Source organism: Channa argus, chromosome 7, assembly GCF_033026475.1.
Source record: "Channa argus isolate prfri chromosome 7, Channa argus male v1.0, whole genome shotgun sequence".
NCBI classification, from domain to species: domain Eukaryota; kingdom Metazoa; phylum Chordata; class Actinopteri; order Anabantiformes; family Channidae; genus Channa; species Channa argus.
Genome location: NC_090203.1, coordinates 24,032,808 through 24,050,578, shown reverse-complemented (window position 1 = coordinate 24,050,578; position 17,771 = coordinate 24,032,808). Strand labels below are relative to the sequence as shown.

Sequence of the window (17,771 nt, the reverse complement as noted above, 5' to 3'; positions counted from 1 at the left end):
ATGTTGTGTTTCCCATTTCTCTGGCAGAAATGGAAGACTTGGGTAGTTTGCATGAGCAGTGGCTCAACAAAAAACCGTGCCAGCTGCAGAAATTCAAACTTCATCACCATTGACTGAAATCTAATCTGTTCTTCCAGCACGGCCAAAGATAACGCTTTCAGAGGTTCCAGAAAGGGCAGATGGTGGAGATGGTGAATGAAAGGCTAAAAACAAAAAATACTTCCAACACGTTTAGCTTCTTTATTTAGATATCACAAATGAGCAGAGGTGGGACACGACATGCTTGATTTAGTATTTGCGTTTTATCTTTGTCCACTGCTCTAATTTTGACCTGTAGCCACGACAAAACAATGGCCCTGTATCAAGCAGACTTCCATTTGGGAACTTGATAGTCTGCAATACAGAAAGTCAGAGCATCTAAACTTGTTTCTCTGCTGCCTGAGGAGCTGACAGACCTAACGTTAGCCAAGGTTAACAGCAAGCTGACATGGTGTGTGTTATTCTAACCTTCTAAACCTTCAGTGTCACTCAAAAAAACAATCATTCCGACAATTCAGCTGGTATTTTGTTCTCGGTAAACTCATGTTGCTTTATCCGGCCACATAGTATAGCCGATGAGACTGTTGAAGCAGCCTTACATACTAGGTCATCAGTGGTCATGCTAAAATGTCTTTACCACTGTCATTTGAAAACTGCAGGGAAAAAATATGTTGAAAAATATGACAATTGTCATCATAAGGTGTTGTGCCACCATGTGCTGCCCGAAAAGCTTTAATGCACCATGGCATTGATTCTCCACATCTCTAGAACTCTGAAGGACGAATTATACAATATTCTTCCAAACAATATTTCCTTCATTGGGTGTTTTGATAATGGTGGTGGAGGGGGCCCTCTCATATGATTTAAAATCTTCCAACTGGGCTGAAATCTGATGACTGTGGATGGCACTGTTCGTAGTTCTTAGAACTGTTGTTTGTAGTGTGCCATTATTGGCATATTGTTGTACGTTATATGTTATAAGTATTTGTTTTTATAAGTATTTTATATGTATTTGTGATAAGCTCCTTTTTCTGGCTAAAACGGGAATATGTTGACTAGGGCTGGGCTGCTGTAGCAGTCATTGGGGAAAATCTGAGTGAGGTTCAGAGCTGTTACAATTGTCATCCTAGGACTGGTATTATGCCACTTTATTGAGCTTTCTTTACTTATTTATTTGTTATTTAAAAAGTACCGATTTGAATTCGTACAATATGATTAGTTTATTCAAATAAAGTCTATTTGGTGATTGTGAGCCATTCTGCCAGGTCAGACAGTGGTCATCCCAGTAACATTCCAACCAACATTCTCCTTACAGGATGAAATGTATTGCTGCTATATTAAATATAATAAAATACAAGCTGTTATTACACTTGGAATAAGACGTTACTGCCTATTCACCTGAATGGAAAATTCGAACTGACCACAGATTATTGTAAGAATCTCTGCACTGTTTTTTTTTTTTTTTTTTTCAATATATCAAATGATTCAGTGACCAATTGTGCCTTATGGATAAGGGCATTGTCATCTTGGAAAAGAAGGGCGAGTCAAGCAGTCAGATCTTCTCATTTGTCAGACATCTTCATATTGACACTCCAAAAAATAAAAACAAATTTTAAAAATTCCTTAACACTTTTCAGCTCACTGTCTAGATTTTTAAGTCCATTCTCAGCACACCCATCACCAGTCAGTTGCTTTTGACGAAAAGCTTCTAATAACCATAGTCTGCACTACCTGACCATCTATGAAGAGCAGTCAAATTGAGCTTTCATATTAGGCTGTTTTTTGTTTTTTTATCAAACAATATCCATCCACACTAAAACTAGAGCAGCATTATTAATTGTATTTTCAACACATTTAAAAAATCTATTTCATCATTTGTCTGTGACACTCTCACTTATCCTGCTGGCTGGCAAACATGAAAACATCTGGCTTCACCCCAGCTTCAGGCAAGATGCTGAGGCAAAGTCAATGTGACCTTTTTGCTCCATTACTGACAGTGACTGCACTTTGAAATTACTCACATACTGTTCTGTGGTTTGTACGATACAGCTAGTGTAGATTAACAGGTCAACCTATCTACGTTATATCTGTTTCATAACTGCTTTTTCTCTGTCTTAGAAAGTTTTTTTTGTTGTTTAAAGTTACAGATGCCTTTGCAAATATCCCCAATGTTGTCAGGCTAAAATACATGAAACTGGCTCAACTTTAAAGTAACTGGCCAATTAAATTTCTAATATGCTCATTTATGAATAGTGAAAAAATCTTAACTTGAATGTTTACTTGAGTTTCCAACAAACCTCAAATTAAAATGTTATGTTTCTTAGAATGAGTTCCAACATTTGACTTGAACCCTTGCTGTGCCAGCTCCTTGTATATTCTACTCTGATTGCTGAATTATTCACAGTAATGATATCTTAATAATAACAATAATAACAATAATAATAATAGTTATTATTGTTAACAACAATAATAATAACCACAATAATAATAATAATAATATGATTTCCGTACATTAAATACTTTCAGCAGAAGACACTGTTCAAACTTTAAAGCTTATAAAAGGTCATTATTGCTTGTATATGGCTTTTTAATATATTTTATAGTTAAGATTTTTATATTAAAACCAATAATCTTATTGATTATCATTAATGACATCACATACTTGCCTTTAAAGTTTTTAGAGCTAACTGGATTTGAAGTTTGCCTAAGCAGTATATAAGGAAGCCACATTTCTGTTTAGCTATTTCAGCAAAAAAAAGTTTCATCCCCAAAGTATTCAGTGCATTTTCTTTTTGGAAATGCTTTTTCTACTTTATTAATGATCAATTTTATCTGTGAACATATTAATACAACTAGCAATTCTAGATTGTGTTATACCCTCTCACTGTCTGTGCAATCAAACAAACTCTGATTCAGGTTCAACACCTGATCACAGGGTGTGGCATCTAATTTATCCATTTGTAGGATGGTATGATTTTTAATACATTTCGGTTTTAGTTGAGTTTTCTGACAGATTTGAGCCGTTGAGTCGTTATCATGCCAATGGTTTTGGCCCAGTAGGTCACCTACTTCCTACCACCATTATCATTGAGATGTGTGGTAAAATGTCATCATCTAGAGGCTGTGAATATGACAAGAGCAAGACTGGCAGTCTGGACAGATCAGTGGGTAATTAAATACAGGGCTTGGAGAACAATCTGTCTTGTTTTAGTTTTACCCCAAACCCTAACCCTAACCCCCTTGTTTTGTTCCCAAATCTAATCATAAGCACGTAAAGGCAGTTGGTCACGGACCACAGGGTCAGTGGTTCGATCCCCTCTGGGCAAGACACTGACACACATAATACCACATAATAACATACTGGGCCTGCTACCTAAGCTTCACCAAAACAAAGGTTGAAGCTAAAGCATTTTACAACCACACTCATGAATGTAATTTTGTTTTACTCTTGGTCATTTCCTTCGTATTTAAACACATTTACTTTTCAATGGTACAAAATTATTATTACCAATACATTTATGCCACTTCAAGAAACACATCAGTAAAGATTTGAGAAGTCCTGCCATGGCCCTGCATCTATTGTATTATGTTGTCATTGTGGTTTTACCAAATTTTTATTTGATTCATGCATCCATCCACCTGTTCTTATCAACTGTTCAGAAATAGAAATTCTTGCAACAAGCAACCAAAAGTGAGTCAATTATATTGCCAATGGGTGCATCCTGCATCAGTATTAAGCCTCCTGTTGCTTCAGGAGCCAGAAGAACAAAATCTCTTCTCCGCTTTACTGCAGACTTGAATCAATGACCTGAGAAGACTGCCGATAAAGTCGGGGAGGGGCGAGCGGGGGGATAACACTAACAGCCACAGACTGTGAACAGTGACAGAGGCTATCACTGTCAGAGACCACACACAGACCCACACCATCTATCACAGGAGCAGAGAGGGGAGAAGAGGAGAGCTGGAAGATGATGAAAGGGCAGAAGTGGACAGGAGAGAAGAGTTAAAATGGTGGAGCACAGGAGACAAAATTTGAGAAATGATCACGAGAGGATGAAGGGAGAGATGATGAAAGAGAGGGAGAGCCTGCTCGAAGAGAATAGATCAGAGAGGAAACCAGGAGACACAGGGAAATGAAGGACAAGCAGGTAGAACAGAGACAATGGAGAATGGAGAGAAGAGAGGAGGAGAGAGAAAGGTAAAATGAAATTTTTGTGTAACGAGAGGTTGCAAATTTTATTTTTTATAAAAGTCGATGCAGAAAGAATAAAATAAGAGGAAAAAGGTCAAATATATTTAAAATTAAATGGGAAAAAATGACATCAGCATGGTGGTGCAGTGGTTTACACTGTCAAGTTCATTGGGCTGGGGCTTTTCTGACTGGTGTTTGCATGTTCTCTGCAGAGTTTTCCTCTGGGCACTCTGGTCTTCTTCCACAATCCAAAAACATGCAGGTTAACCGGTGACTCTAAATCATGAACTATTGTCCGTCTCTCTTTAATCAGTTCAGTGAGTTTAGCTAATGTGCGGATGCATGAATGGATAAAAATGTGAAATACAAATCCTCAGGTATTTGGTAGAGGAGAGCAGAAAATGAAGGTCTTGTTTGTTTTCTTAATTTTCTTGCTTTGTCCACCATTAGCTCCACATGATGGAGCATAACAGCAAATTAACAAGTGCTCAAGTAGACAAAATATGCCAAGCTCAGTATCCAGCTGCAATGTCCTCTAAGTGGAGAAAACAACATTGTAGATGTAATGAGGTGGAACATGGAGGGGTCACAAATAAATGCTTCACTTCAGCAGAGTTGTTGTACAACGCAGCTGACAACAGCAGATTAGACAGTCAGCATTTCAGGACCACATGTTTCACTGTTTTGGGGACACACGAAAACTTTACGGAGACAGATATCGAAAGGAAGACAAATTGCCAGCAGATGCATTCTTGATTTGTGGAACTCTATTAGGAGAAATCCCAGGCTTTTTTTTTTTTATGACAGTGAAGGTGACAGCTATGCACTGGCAAACATCTTTTTGGGCCCAGATTCACAATAAGGGAAGCACAATTAACATTATAGTAGATCAGCGCTACAGATCACAAAGTTAATATCTCCACCACAGGCCCTGAGTTGTGAATGTAGTTAAAGCTTTACTAACATACAGTTACTATACCAAACGCCCATTTCTGAGTAAGAGCAGTGGATCTGAGTTTTGAAGTAAAGTTTGTGACTCAAGACATGGACCTCAAAACACCCAAAGTAAGATTTACCTCTTAAGAGACACACTTTTCCTAGGGGATGTTTCCTTTGAGTATCTCGCGACATGACAGTCTTTATACATGACTAAAACATTCTGTTACCTTAGACTTAGAAATACACAATCGGCATAGTTGACGCTTGACTAAAACCTTAACAGCAGACTTAACAATGTCCGAAGAGATTCACAGTTGGCATTGAAGAGTACCTCTGGTTAAACCATGACCTGACTAGCCTGGCGTTGTCAAAATATTTTGACAATTTTATTCAAAAAGTCTTTAAGAACCTTGAGTGACTCCAGTTATCACTGAGCACTAAAGAACGTCAAAGTATGTTTCAAGTCATGTTATAATACTTTGGTTTGTTAGAACAGCTCAAGTTTAAGTCTGTCACATAGGCTTGAACTGGAATTGGAGATTTACGTTCACCATCATAAGACTGAACATGGTCATCGCTACAATGACGGTCACTTTTGCATCTGGTGAACATTATTGTGTGCATGACTCTTCATTTGCACTTCTGTCTCATTAGTGTCCGATTAAATGTTTTTACTACAGCCTTCAGCTTGTTAATGTTCAAAGCAGCCGTCTTGGATTTTGATTTTGTTCATCTAATCGGACCACACGGTGTGTTCCCGTCGAATTTTTTTCTTCCGAACTTAGAAAATTTCAAAGTTAAATAGAACAAAACATTATTTTCTTACTTGCTTTAGAGATCATGTGTGGGGTTACTGGTTAATGAAGGCAGGGTGAGTAGGGGTGGGGCATTGCAAGGTGGGCTACAAATTAATGGTACACAAAGATTCCGATAATTTAATAAAAAAATTAAATCACAGGGTGCGGATTTAGTTGTTAAAGGTTAACTAGAGCATGAAAATATTGATATTTCTCTTCTGAAATCACCGGATATGAATTCTTCAAGAAACGACCGAGATTAGTGAATAAGAAAATAAATTTGTGAAGCAGCTTCTTCTCTCTGAGTCTGAGCGAGGGTGGAGTTCAGCCAGATACTCCTTAACTCAACCGAATCGGTTTGGGTACTGGCTCAAAAACACTCCACAATTTACTGATCTGTAAGAGTAAATAATCCAAACACTCATTAAATGATTATAAACATCTACAAAAACATTAATTTCAGCTGTGCCCAAAGTTAACCATCCACTATCGTGTGTTCACCACAACAAGCTTGTAGATTATTTGCTAACTGCTACAAACACATTAACTTACATCCACCTAAAGCTTGAAGATATAAAAAAGCTGTATATGCTGCACTTAATGCAGTTCAACCTGTTCAACCTAATGTGCCACGGGTTGTGGTGGACACTGACAGCTGCTACCGGGTCCTGTCTGGTTTGGGACTGTGACTGTCTCAGAGTCCCCATCAGCAACAGACAGTGGAGGACAGGGATCAGTGATAGGGACTGATTTTATGTTCATTCTTTTATTCTGTTACAGTATTTAAATTAAAGTAAACTGAACTGTTTACTGAGGAAATGTAGATTGCACAACATTCCTTTAACTTGAATGGAACAAACTCTTGGTTTAATTATGGAGATACTTCATGTTACTCTGTAAAACACCAGTTTAGATTACCAGTTAAGACTTGCCTACTTTGGTGGGAAGGAACAATGCCCTGGAGTGCATACTTTGCAATATTATATTGAACTATAAATGACTGAATTTAATAACTTAATTTAGTAAATTGAATTGTTATGTCATGCTATTATATTATGTTGAAAAATCAGAGCTTAATCGGAAAATCAATCGATTAATCGACAAAAAAAAAAAAAATTATCCATTAGGTGCAACCTTAAGGATGAAGAAGGCTTACTACAGTAAAAAATTACACCACCATAAGTTCTGATGATGACAACAAAAAGGCAGCAAGCACTGCTTTAAGAACATATTTGAAGTTGTCTACCTTTACATTGAATAAAATTCCAATTTCAGCCCCATGCATCAGTAAACAGATATATGTCTTTAGACTATGCAACAATAGCTGCAGTGAGGCTGGTCCCACATGTGGAGAAGTGTGCCGTTCAGTGGGAAGAGTGGTAATAACCCTGATTAGTTCCAGTGTTGATGGCTTCTTATGGAGCTTCCAGGGGAGAGTTGAATAGAGATGGAAATCAGAGCTCAGCTACGGATGATTATCTAGCCACTCCAGATCAAAGAGTTCCCTCGGTCTCATCATAGAGGATAAAGAAGATCATCCACCCTGCACTATGGAACTACCTGTGTCTGTTTTATTGAGGCAGACACAGCGACAAGAGCAGCAGTCCGCATTCAAACAAACAGGCAGATGCACGTTGCCTCTATTGGATGCCTATGGGCAGATTGATGTACCTATGGTGGGTTATGGTTACATTTTAAATGTGGTTACACAAGTTAAACTGCAGATGATTTATGAAATAAAATGCTTCTGAAAATGCTCATCAGACTATGCGTGAGCTATGATTATTTAATAATTAATGATGTGCCAGGAGTTTAAAAAGTGCAAGAAATTACAGCATAATGTGTTAATAAGAACTCATATTTTCAGCCAAACAGAGGGTCACGACACCGCTGAGAAAGCTGTGGAGGAAGCAGGGAGGGAACCATCTGTGATTTCCCAAGCAAGGTGTCTATGTACAGTATGTGCGTGGGGGGAAATGCCATGAAAATGCCTACGTGCATGTGACTAATTTCTGTGGCATTTCTTCAACTTGCGCAGTATGTCAGCTGAGAGAGCATGGTTGTGAAGTGAAGTTGGGCTTTATTTGAGGCTTTAGTTTTTCAGCATGAGGACAGGAAATATTGGTTGCCCTTGCTCAGCAGCAGTTTCTGTGATTTTTGCTGTTTCCTCTGACACGATGAGGAGAAACTTTATTTGAACACAATTCCGGCTACAGGTTTGTCATTTATAAAATGTTTGGCAGTAAAGATACTTTGAGTTGTGTGATCTGCCAGAGCACAAATGCAGAGAGACACAAATGCATTTACTGTAACTCATAACTGCGTGATAGCAAAGATGAGGTTTATGGTATTTGCTGGTTATCATCTCACTTTGTTTCACAATTTCCCAATGTAGGCAGCAGCCTGTGAATACATTCCCAACTCCTTTTTCAGGTGTGACCAGTGAAAATGCTGTTAGATATATATTTTCAGAGTTTCAGATGCAGTGCTGGGAAATGCAAATTTGGTGTATGGGGCCAATACTGTAGATATAAATGTTTGTAAATGTGTGCTCAGATGTGACAAAGTGTTCAGCTATTTCAAAACTTGTAACTTGTGACCCCAATGAAGCATGAGGGTCATCAACCGGTTTGATGATCAAAGTGGTTCCAGTTTGGTAGGGTATGCTACCATCTTTCCCAGATGCTAAGCTTCTTGTTTTGGTGCCCAAACATAAGCAGAAGCATGCTTTTTTTTTTTTCTTTCTTTGAAGCAAATATACTGCTGTTCATAATATCTCATGAGGCTGCAACCATGCAGAGTACATTACAGCTACTGAATGGGGTGAAAAACATCTAAAGCAGTTGGGGTCATAGAAATCCCTCTTTTCTACATATGTATCATTTTATGAGATTTAATTAGTAGTTTTGCTGCTGACAATGTTCAATACAACAAACAGTAAAGATATTATTACATTATAGAGACAGACATTATAGGAAAGCTGTATTGGAAGCAATGGGAGGCGTTTTACATTTTTCATTTTACTAGAAAACCATTTTACTGCACATGTATATAAACATGGATCATGTGGCTTAATCCATTGGCTGCTGTGTTTTTGTCATTAGAGGCTTCCAGAGGAGAAGACTGAGGTGTGAAGGTGTTTCCTCTGCTTCTCTCCCACACTTGCTAACATAAAGATAAAAATAGCAAAGAGGCAAGTGAATCCTGCTAATTGAAGACCTTGACTTTAAGCAATGCAGCTTAGATCTCCACGAGGGTTCCACCAATATTTCTTTGCTGATAAAATGTACTGTTAAATCAGTTTTATGCCAAGCGTCAAATTAATGCAAATTTGATAATGTAGCACATAGGGCTTTTAACAAAAGACTACTGCAGTTGCAATTGGTCTGAGTCTACTATCAAAGCGACAAACAGACTTAAGGGCGCCTGTATTTATAAGCAGCATGTATTTCAGTCCAGAGATAGTGAAAGTCACCTGAAGGCTTTGCCTCATTGGAGAGTGAGTTTAATTTCCGAACTAGTTAAATATTTAAACAGAGACAGACCTGCCAAAGACAGAAACATAAGCCTGCCGAACAAAACAGCACAATATGCAGCATCACACAATAAAACAGAATTGGGTGAAAAGTCACCAAGACCGTTTCTCACTTTTCACTCAGTGTTATTGTTAAATTCAACCTGAGTTCTTCTGTTCTTTGGGTCTTAAGTCTTTTGTGAGTCACTGCAGGCAGCATCATACATGAATGCATTTAAACCTGAGCTTGAATGGAAAGGGGGAAAAAAAGAGCCTTTCCACCTTAAACCATAATCCTTAAGGACTCATAAGTAAGATGGAGACAACCTCAGGATGGCCTTGTAAATACATGTCAGCCAATGACGATCTCTGCATATAAAAAGATTCCCATCCAACCACAGGATACAAATCACAGTTATGCCTGCGTCAAATCTCATCTGTGTAGATGGGGAAAGAAAATGAGGAGAGTAAAACGAGGCACAAATAGTATAAAGATTATCTGCATATAATATGAAATGAGAACTTATTCAGTAAAGTAACCAACTTCAATTCTTCCTGTTATGCTGGAGTATGTCTCAGAGGAGCCTTATTTTCTTTAGTCTTAGAGAACAGAAGTCCATTGTAAACGCTTTAAGCTCTGTTTTGAGGCTCCACCAAATTCATAGAAAAATATCTCTGCAACATTCCCCTGGTAAAACCCATTGTATACTACCAGTGTTTAAAGTTTATGGCTGTTGATGGAAACAATGTTTATATGGGTGTCAAAAGTGAACAGTTACGTAGGAGGCTATGAAACTATTTTCCAAAAAGAGACAAAAATGCTCAGAGCAATTGTAAACTGCAGTATGGAGAAAGAATTCTCTCTGGGTTTATCAACATAAGTAACAACACTTGGGGTTGGATAGTTTGCAGTGTAGACCATTTGAGCACCACGGCATTTCAGAGACTCTAGAAATTAGCGGTGCAGTCCATGTTGCTGTTGCACAGTGTCGTGTAATGTCAAGGACTCTTATGGAGTGTGATTGGATAGTTTGTTGCCAGGGTGAAAATTGACACTTGCCAGGAAGTGAGAAAACACTGATTCTAAACAGTTAAAATTATACAGTTTACTTCTGTTTATTTCTCTGCTCAGTCATGAATGAAATGACAGCAGTCTTGTGGGAGCATGGAAGGAACTGTGTGATCAGTTAATCATTCCTGTTGCTAAGCTATAAAGGCTAGGCAAGGTGCTACATGGTTCCTTTTGTCTGGAGACAATTGTCAAAAGAAAACAGTCAAGCATGAACTGGGCTTACTGCTGGCTGGTTGAAAAACATATTTGCAAGCTTTCATATATAAATCCTGTGTAGATTTGAACACTCAACATCAGCCTTTATACACTGTATGCACCAGCTTCAGTGTACAGGTAGAATTACACACACTGTAAAATTTACACAGTTGTTTTATGAAGTGAGGGATTTGTGTATGTGTGTGTGTGTAAGTGAATGTATTTCGATATAAATATGTAACAGAATGAAGAGACTATAAAAATCCCAAATGAATTTGTTGCACTACGAGAATTGAGCTGACATATATAACAACTGATGCCCCCTTAGAAAACTCCTTGCACAGGCCAAAATGTGGAGTTAACAAATAGTGAGAAGAAAACCGCACGGTACAATTAGTGTAGATTAAAGGTGGTGAGTGCTATAATTAAGTCTCCAGTTGGGAAACCATGTTGTCCAGCACTGGCACCTATTGATTTATCTAAAGCATTTAAAGCTGTGGACTCTTCTAAACTAAGAGGGGCCTCAAAGTATCGAGTCACCTAAACAAGCACCAAGATGATTTGACCACCACTTTGCTGGTGGATTTCAGGGTTGTTGAAGGAGATTAAGGTAATTTGAGGTGTCAGCCCCATGTTCAGACAATACTGCGGCCTGATCCCAATTTCCCTCCTTGGCCTTCCTACTTTTTTTTTCTACTTTTCTCTTTTGTGCTTATATTGTAGTGATATAGGTCTCTTCCCTTTAGGGGTAGGGCACAGTGACGTGATATAGTGCTACATAGCCCTCCAGTTTTCAGAAGCAGACTCAAAACCAAGGGGTATGCAAAAATATGAGAATTACCCGCACTAATTGGCATGTAGCCAAGTGGCAATATTATGAAGAATGTACGCATTTCTATTTTTATTCTTCCACTTTATTAAAATAGTTTTGATTTTACCGATTTACAATTCTAGAAACTTGTTAGGAAATTGTTCTCAAAATGGACATCCATTATATCTTGCTTCTTTAAGTTACCCCATCCCACCCAAGTCCCAGCTGTTCTGATTGGCGAGTTCAACTGTGCACACTGTTGGTGTGCAGACCCAAACCGAGCTCCAATTATAGGTTACAGTCCTCCATTTATACATTGTCAATGTTTTTAGAAGGTCCAGATAGAATCCACATAGCAACCATTATCTTCTGTGTTGAACAGAGGCTTTTTACTCCATTCAACTCTGAACCTCCTTGTTATTGAGTTTTGAGGTTGTATACATGTTATTAAATTGATCTCGATAGGCACAAGCTTAAAATCACACAGCTGCTATAGACATAAATAGAACATAGGTGGTTTCCTTGTTCATGCTCGGACTCAAAATTGTCCACTTTAGAATGAGGAAAGGAGACAGTATCAGTAGAAAACAAGAGAATGAACACTAACCATTAACCCTGACCTTCATCACCTCAGACTGGCATCAGACACAAGCTACACCTTCCGTATGAATAATCATTCAAAGCAATCACAACTGAACAGCTATTCAGAACTGCATGAGAGCTGAGGTGTGAATGTAGCCATTGAGTCTCCCTGTGGTACAGCTTTTGTGCCTGTTACATGCTTGTCAGCCTTAGTTCCTGTCTCCCTGTGCATATTGGACAAGCCTCATTAATCAACCTTCCCAAGCTCATCATTTAGTTCCTAATTAGGGAAGCCAATGGTTTTCACAGGGTCTGGTCAAACTCCAAGTTGCTCCAAGCAAAGAGATTCTCCCTACAGTAATGTTAAGAAGTCATTAGGAACTTTTAGGACAGGGGTTACTTGCAATGCTTCACCTTTTAAAGTGCCTTGGTTTTAAAAGTGTAAGTGTGTGTGTGTGTGTGTGTGCGTGTGTGTGTGTGACTGGCCTTTCTGTGCTGACTGATTGCTGTGTATTTAGTCCAAAGCATGAAGGGTGTCACACACAGAGTGATCTGTGCAGCTCAGAGACAACAGAATAGCACTGTCTGTCTATGTCACACAGCCCTATGTCTACAGTCCTTCTCTATCTTCCCTTTAATCCATCTTCTATCCTCCTGCTGACTGTCTCCTCGTCACCCATCTATTCATCTCCCTTCTTTCAATGACTGCCTCTGTCCCCCACCACTACCACAACCTTCTACCCCTCCTCTCACTGATCCTCACTCTCTCTCTGATGTCACATATTAAGATATGTGGTTCTCTGGTTTGCACACAGCTTTGGACACAGTGGCCTTGTTTTGGATAGGGAGCGATCAGAGGATGAGAAGATGGAGGGAAGGCACGGGTATTTTCCGAAACAGTGGGAGGATGTAAGATGTAGAAACAAAGGAGGACATCTAGGTTAGGAAAATCATGCATGAATGCCTCTGAAAAGGCCTGTGTTGTGTTGCTGGCTTGTCTCATCCCTGTGACTCTGAGCCAGCCGTGCCTGTCAGGGCTCTACTGTTGTGGCTATTTCTGTTATCTGCTCTCTTTCTTATGGATAAAACAGTCGACTGCTAATATCCACACCTGGGGGGGGGGGGGGGGTGTAGGGCTTCCCAGACCCTGAACCTGGCACTGTCCCAGAAAGGCATGTGCTGTCACAGAAGCAGACAAGTTCACTACATTTGACTCTGAAAAGGCTTCTTGCAGGCCTTACATGGACGTTAGTAGCATTGTGACACACTTTAACACAACACCATCAGCAACTTTATTGTCTTTAAGGTTTTACACATTCAGTGTTACGCACATAATGTTGCAGGGTCTTGCTTTTAACATTTTAATAGTCATGAGAAAACAACGGATCTTAGGGGAATGCAAACACCTGTTTACAGGCATCATGAGCTGTAGTGACTTACCGTAAGCCAAAGGTATCTTACATGTTATCTCATGTGTTTTACAATATGCCCCTTCGTGGAAGTTTCAGCAGTGGAGAAGATATTAAATGGAACTTATGAGTAAGGGGGACACTAAACATGGCAAGGGCATATTTGATGTCAATTGACTTTTAAAGGCCTAATGTTTGCCTACCTCTGAAGTAATATGCAGCTCTAGGCTGATTTAAAGAGCTGCTAACCCCAAACAATCTCATTCATCTCAGTTCCAGTAAACTGTGTTATTGTGGTCTAATTAATTTTTTTCTTTCTGTAAATTTACTGCACTTCGCAAACAGTACCAACTATTGATTTCTGTCTATAAATACTGGCATTGACCCTCCAATAACATAAGCCAAACTTGCAACTTTGCTTTTCCGTTATGGGTAAACTTGCAGTTTAACCATAAATTGTACTTGCATCAAAACAGCTATGACAATGCAAGTTTCTGCAAGAGTTTTAAGATGTCAACGTAGCATCTTCTTCACCTTTTGAGAATTACAGTTTCAGAAAATATACAGTGTGACGCTACATTTTTAGCACCATCCTAAAGGCAAAAAATAAATCCTGAGTTTAGCACATTAACTAATGTAACCTGTCTCATCCAATGAACAGGCATATATGTTTTTATAGTGCCCCCACTTGTATGATCTAGGAATTTAAAAAATATTTCTGCTTGAGCTCTTGATATCCAAAAACGAGACAATGAAAATACACACAGAAACAGAATGTTGCTCTCAAGCCCCGATAAGCTGAAAATCCACAAAATCAAAAAAGTGTTTCCAAAAGTTTCTCAAAATCAACACCCTGCTCTTTTTCTATCATTTTGATCTTGTGTAACGCACATGCTGCATGGCACAGATAGGGTACTAGTGAGTCTTACTGCAGCACAAGGAGAGTTGAGGGAGGCTCCTTGCGCCAGAAGGGGACAGTGAATGACAACCCATTTTTGTGGTGAATGCGACTACTGGCCATCACTGAGTGAAAGTGCGCCACAGCAATAGGCTCAAAGCATTCAACTGCCTACTCCACTGCGAAGAAATCAGCTGCGTGCCTCTGGTTTCTCCCCTAAGCATCACTGGGAATGATTTCACTGTCCTATCATCATGGCTTGCCAAGGCATTCTTTGTGCATTTGAGCAGGCTAAAATCCATACAGGCTTTGAGTTTGTTCAGGGTAACAATTACAGGCTGTATGTAACAGCTACACCTTTGTCTTTCTTCAGACTTTAAAAATCATCAGCTCAACCTGTTAGGAATTCGCTAGAAAAAAAGTAGCCCATCTAAAAACATTTGAGACTTTACTTCACAACAATGTCACCGTGAAGTAAATACACCAGGTTTACCTGGATTTTCCTGACTGGAGAATCCCCCAAACCTCCAACTCTGGACTAAACATTGTGCGTTTAAATGCAACCTTGCTTGCTGGTGGAGATTTCCACTGCTTTGGGGACATTCTGCGACGCTCAAAATCAACGGTGGCTGTAATGACAACTTCAGCAAAGGGTATGTGGATCCCGTTAATAAAGTTAAAATGTACGTTTTTCTAACACAAATCGTGCTAGGTGCGTTCAACCACTACATGCCGTTTTAAAGAGTTGAGTTTACGCATTCGCTGGATAACTACAGTGACGTTCTAGCTGGTAGTTTGCCTTTTTAAAATGAGCTAAATGGGAATAAAATACACGATTTATGAATGGAGTTGGGTGACGAGTCCCCCAGACAAACGTGCCTCCTCCGACCCCTCTGAGGCTCGGTAACCCAGGCGGTGACTGTCCACCAGCGGTGCGGCTCCCTGAGCACAAACCAGCTGGATCTGTGAGACTCGAATATGCGTCTTCTACAGCAGAACACGTTATAGAAGGGCGACAAAAAAAATAAAATAAAACTCACTTGAAATTGCTCGGTTCTTAGCTAATTCAGCCCCAGAGCGTGCAGTGACTACATCGACGCGTATCTCTCCCAAACCAAACGCAAAGGAAACACAAGCTGGGTTGATGACATGTGAGCGCAGTTAACCCGGAGGTGAGCAGCGGTGTCACCAAAGGGTCAATAACAGTGAATAGTGTTGACATTTTTAAAATTCAGAATTTACCTTGAGTAAGTTACGAGTCCTCGTGATGCATAATGTTAGTGGCCAGAGCTCAGTGCGTTCACAGTTCCCAATTCCAAAAAGCCTGGGGAAATAAGTCCTAGGGTAAGTCCACAACGCGCATTGTTCTGAAATGAAAACGCGTTTATTGCTGAACAAAATAAATGGAAGGTTATGGGGAGAAGAAACTCTGAGTTCTGAATGTCCGTTAGTTCCGACTGCGCTTCCAGTGCGTAAAATGGGTTCAGAAAATCCCCCCAGCGAATTCACCGACTGCTGCTTTCTTACATAGTTCCACAATCAAACGTCCTTCGCTCTTCTTTAATTTACAAAAGGGAAATCCCGTTTTTCAGTAGTTTAGTTCCTTATTCCGCAAATGTTGATTTATGTCTCATAAAGTTCCTCTCCAAATCTAAAATCCTCCTCGTCTTCAGGCTCCAACAGTCTTCCAGGTGAATGTGAGGGCTTAATGGAGCGGCAAATCAAAGAGGGATAGCGCGCGTGTCGGGAGCTGCTGTCCCCAGCTCGCGGCTCTGGAGCGTCCTTGTCTGTCTGTGTGTCCGCGCGCAGCAACAGCCGGATTCCTTATTTGGAAGCCCGGGGCTCGCGCTACTGTCAATAGAGTCAAATTATACCAAAAAGATTTCCAGCCAAATCTTTCAAAATAAATTTTGGAACGCGCTGAAGTAGTTATACAGAGACCTCGTGATTAAAGGAGCCTTTTTTTTTATTTTAACCCTAAATTAAAAATATATATATATCTAGAAAAACAAATGTAGCACTTAAATGAAAAATAAATATAATTAGATTTCGAAATGTATGTTAAAAATGTCCAAAAACCTAAAAGGTTCAAAGTAAATTTGAAGATTTATATATTCATACAGCCTGAAACACAGACACTAATATGCATATTTCAGGCAGTTCATGCATCAGTTCAGTAGCAATAATTCAAAAATGCCCAATTTGTTTCAGTTTGTGTTTTATAAAATGCACGTAATTAATTACTTTGTTTTGTGTTTTTTCTACAATCGCACAGACCAGATTTCTCTTGTGCACCGGTACTGAAAACCAATTAAACAGCCATCCCATGGGAATGCTTTTATTTTGAAGGCAAACACTCCTAATTTCCTGCCACATTCTGTCCTCACTGTGTTCAAAGCTTAGGGGTTACTCTCAAATGAAAATTCACCCATCAGCCCCCTCTTCTGGAGTCAAACAGCTTCAATTGAATGTTGTGTCAAATCTGAGGCACCACCTACATTCAACACACAATGAGAAAATGTTAAGAAGTAATATTGACAAGGTATAAAATCAGTCAAATGTGTGCAGGGGCATAATTTCTACTAGACACCTGTGTTAATATAATAGTACTATGTAACCCTAAATTACACATAGTGGTTTTTAGAGGCATATTTTTACATTAAATACATTGTTTGGTATCATTTGATCTCAGAAACAAATAGAATCAAGTAGCATTTTTATTACATAAAAATAATTGCAGTATTACACCCAGGGGCATGGAGACAGCTTTATTTACTTTATTTTTTTGCAGATACGCCCAGTACCTCAGTATCTTAATGATGGCACAATGATAATACATTTGTTAAATATAAGACAGAACCTTATGATTGGAGAAGCCCACAAAATATAACAATAATAAACATTGAAATATATATTTTAGTGATTATTATAAGATGTACAATGTATTTTAACGCAGACAAAAACATTAAGTCTACCAACACTTGAAGATTAACAATAGCAAAGCAGAACCTCATAGGACATTTGTAGTCTGGGGCCCCATAAACACTAAAATGAACCATTACTATTATGACAGGTATTTCTATTGTGAACACAGTTGATGTAAAATAAGTTAACTCTCTAATTCTTTGTCACTGTTACTGTTTCAGGCAGTACAGCAAACTTTAGATAATATCATTGATGGCTATACCCTTATAGAGGGTTAGAGTAGTTGTGCGTGTCTCTCAAAGACACTGTGTTGACCTACATGAGATAATTACTATGAGGTCTGACCAATGCAGTTTTAGGGCCTTGAGCAGAATTTGAACCTAGGCCACAATTGAAAT

At 39.1% G+C, this 17,771-nt stretch overlaps 1 protein-coding gene across 11 annotated transcripts in view; it reads right to left on the bottom strand.

Annotated features, from left to right (window-relative positions):
- adgrb1a (adhesion G protein-coupled receptor B1a) overlaps positions 1-16,270 on the bottom strand; it is a 153,911-nt gene extending 137,641 nt beyond the window's left edge. For 10 of the 11 annotated variants that reach the window (XM_067511017.1, XM_067511027.1, XM_067511021.1 and 7 more), the window contains exon 1: positions 15,691-16,269. The gene's annotated coding sequence lies outside the window, so the exon portion shown is untranslated. Of the gene's footprint in view, positions 1-15,690 lie in introns of all 11 variants that reach the window. The other variant, XM_067511024.1, reaches the window with a different exon arrangement.
- Between the last annotated feature and the right edge of the window lie 1,501 nt (positions 16,271-17,771).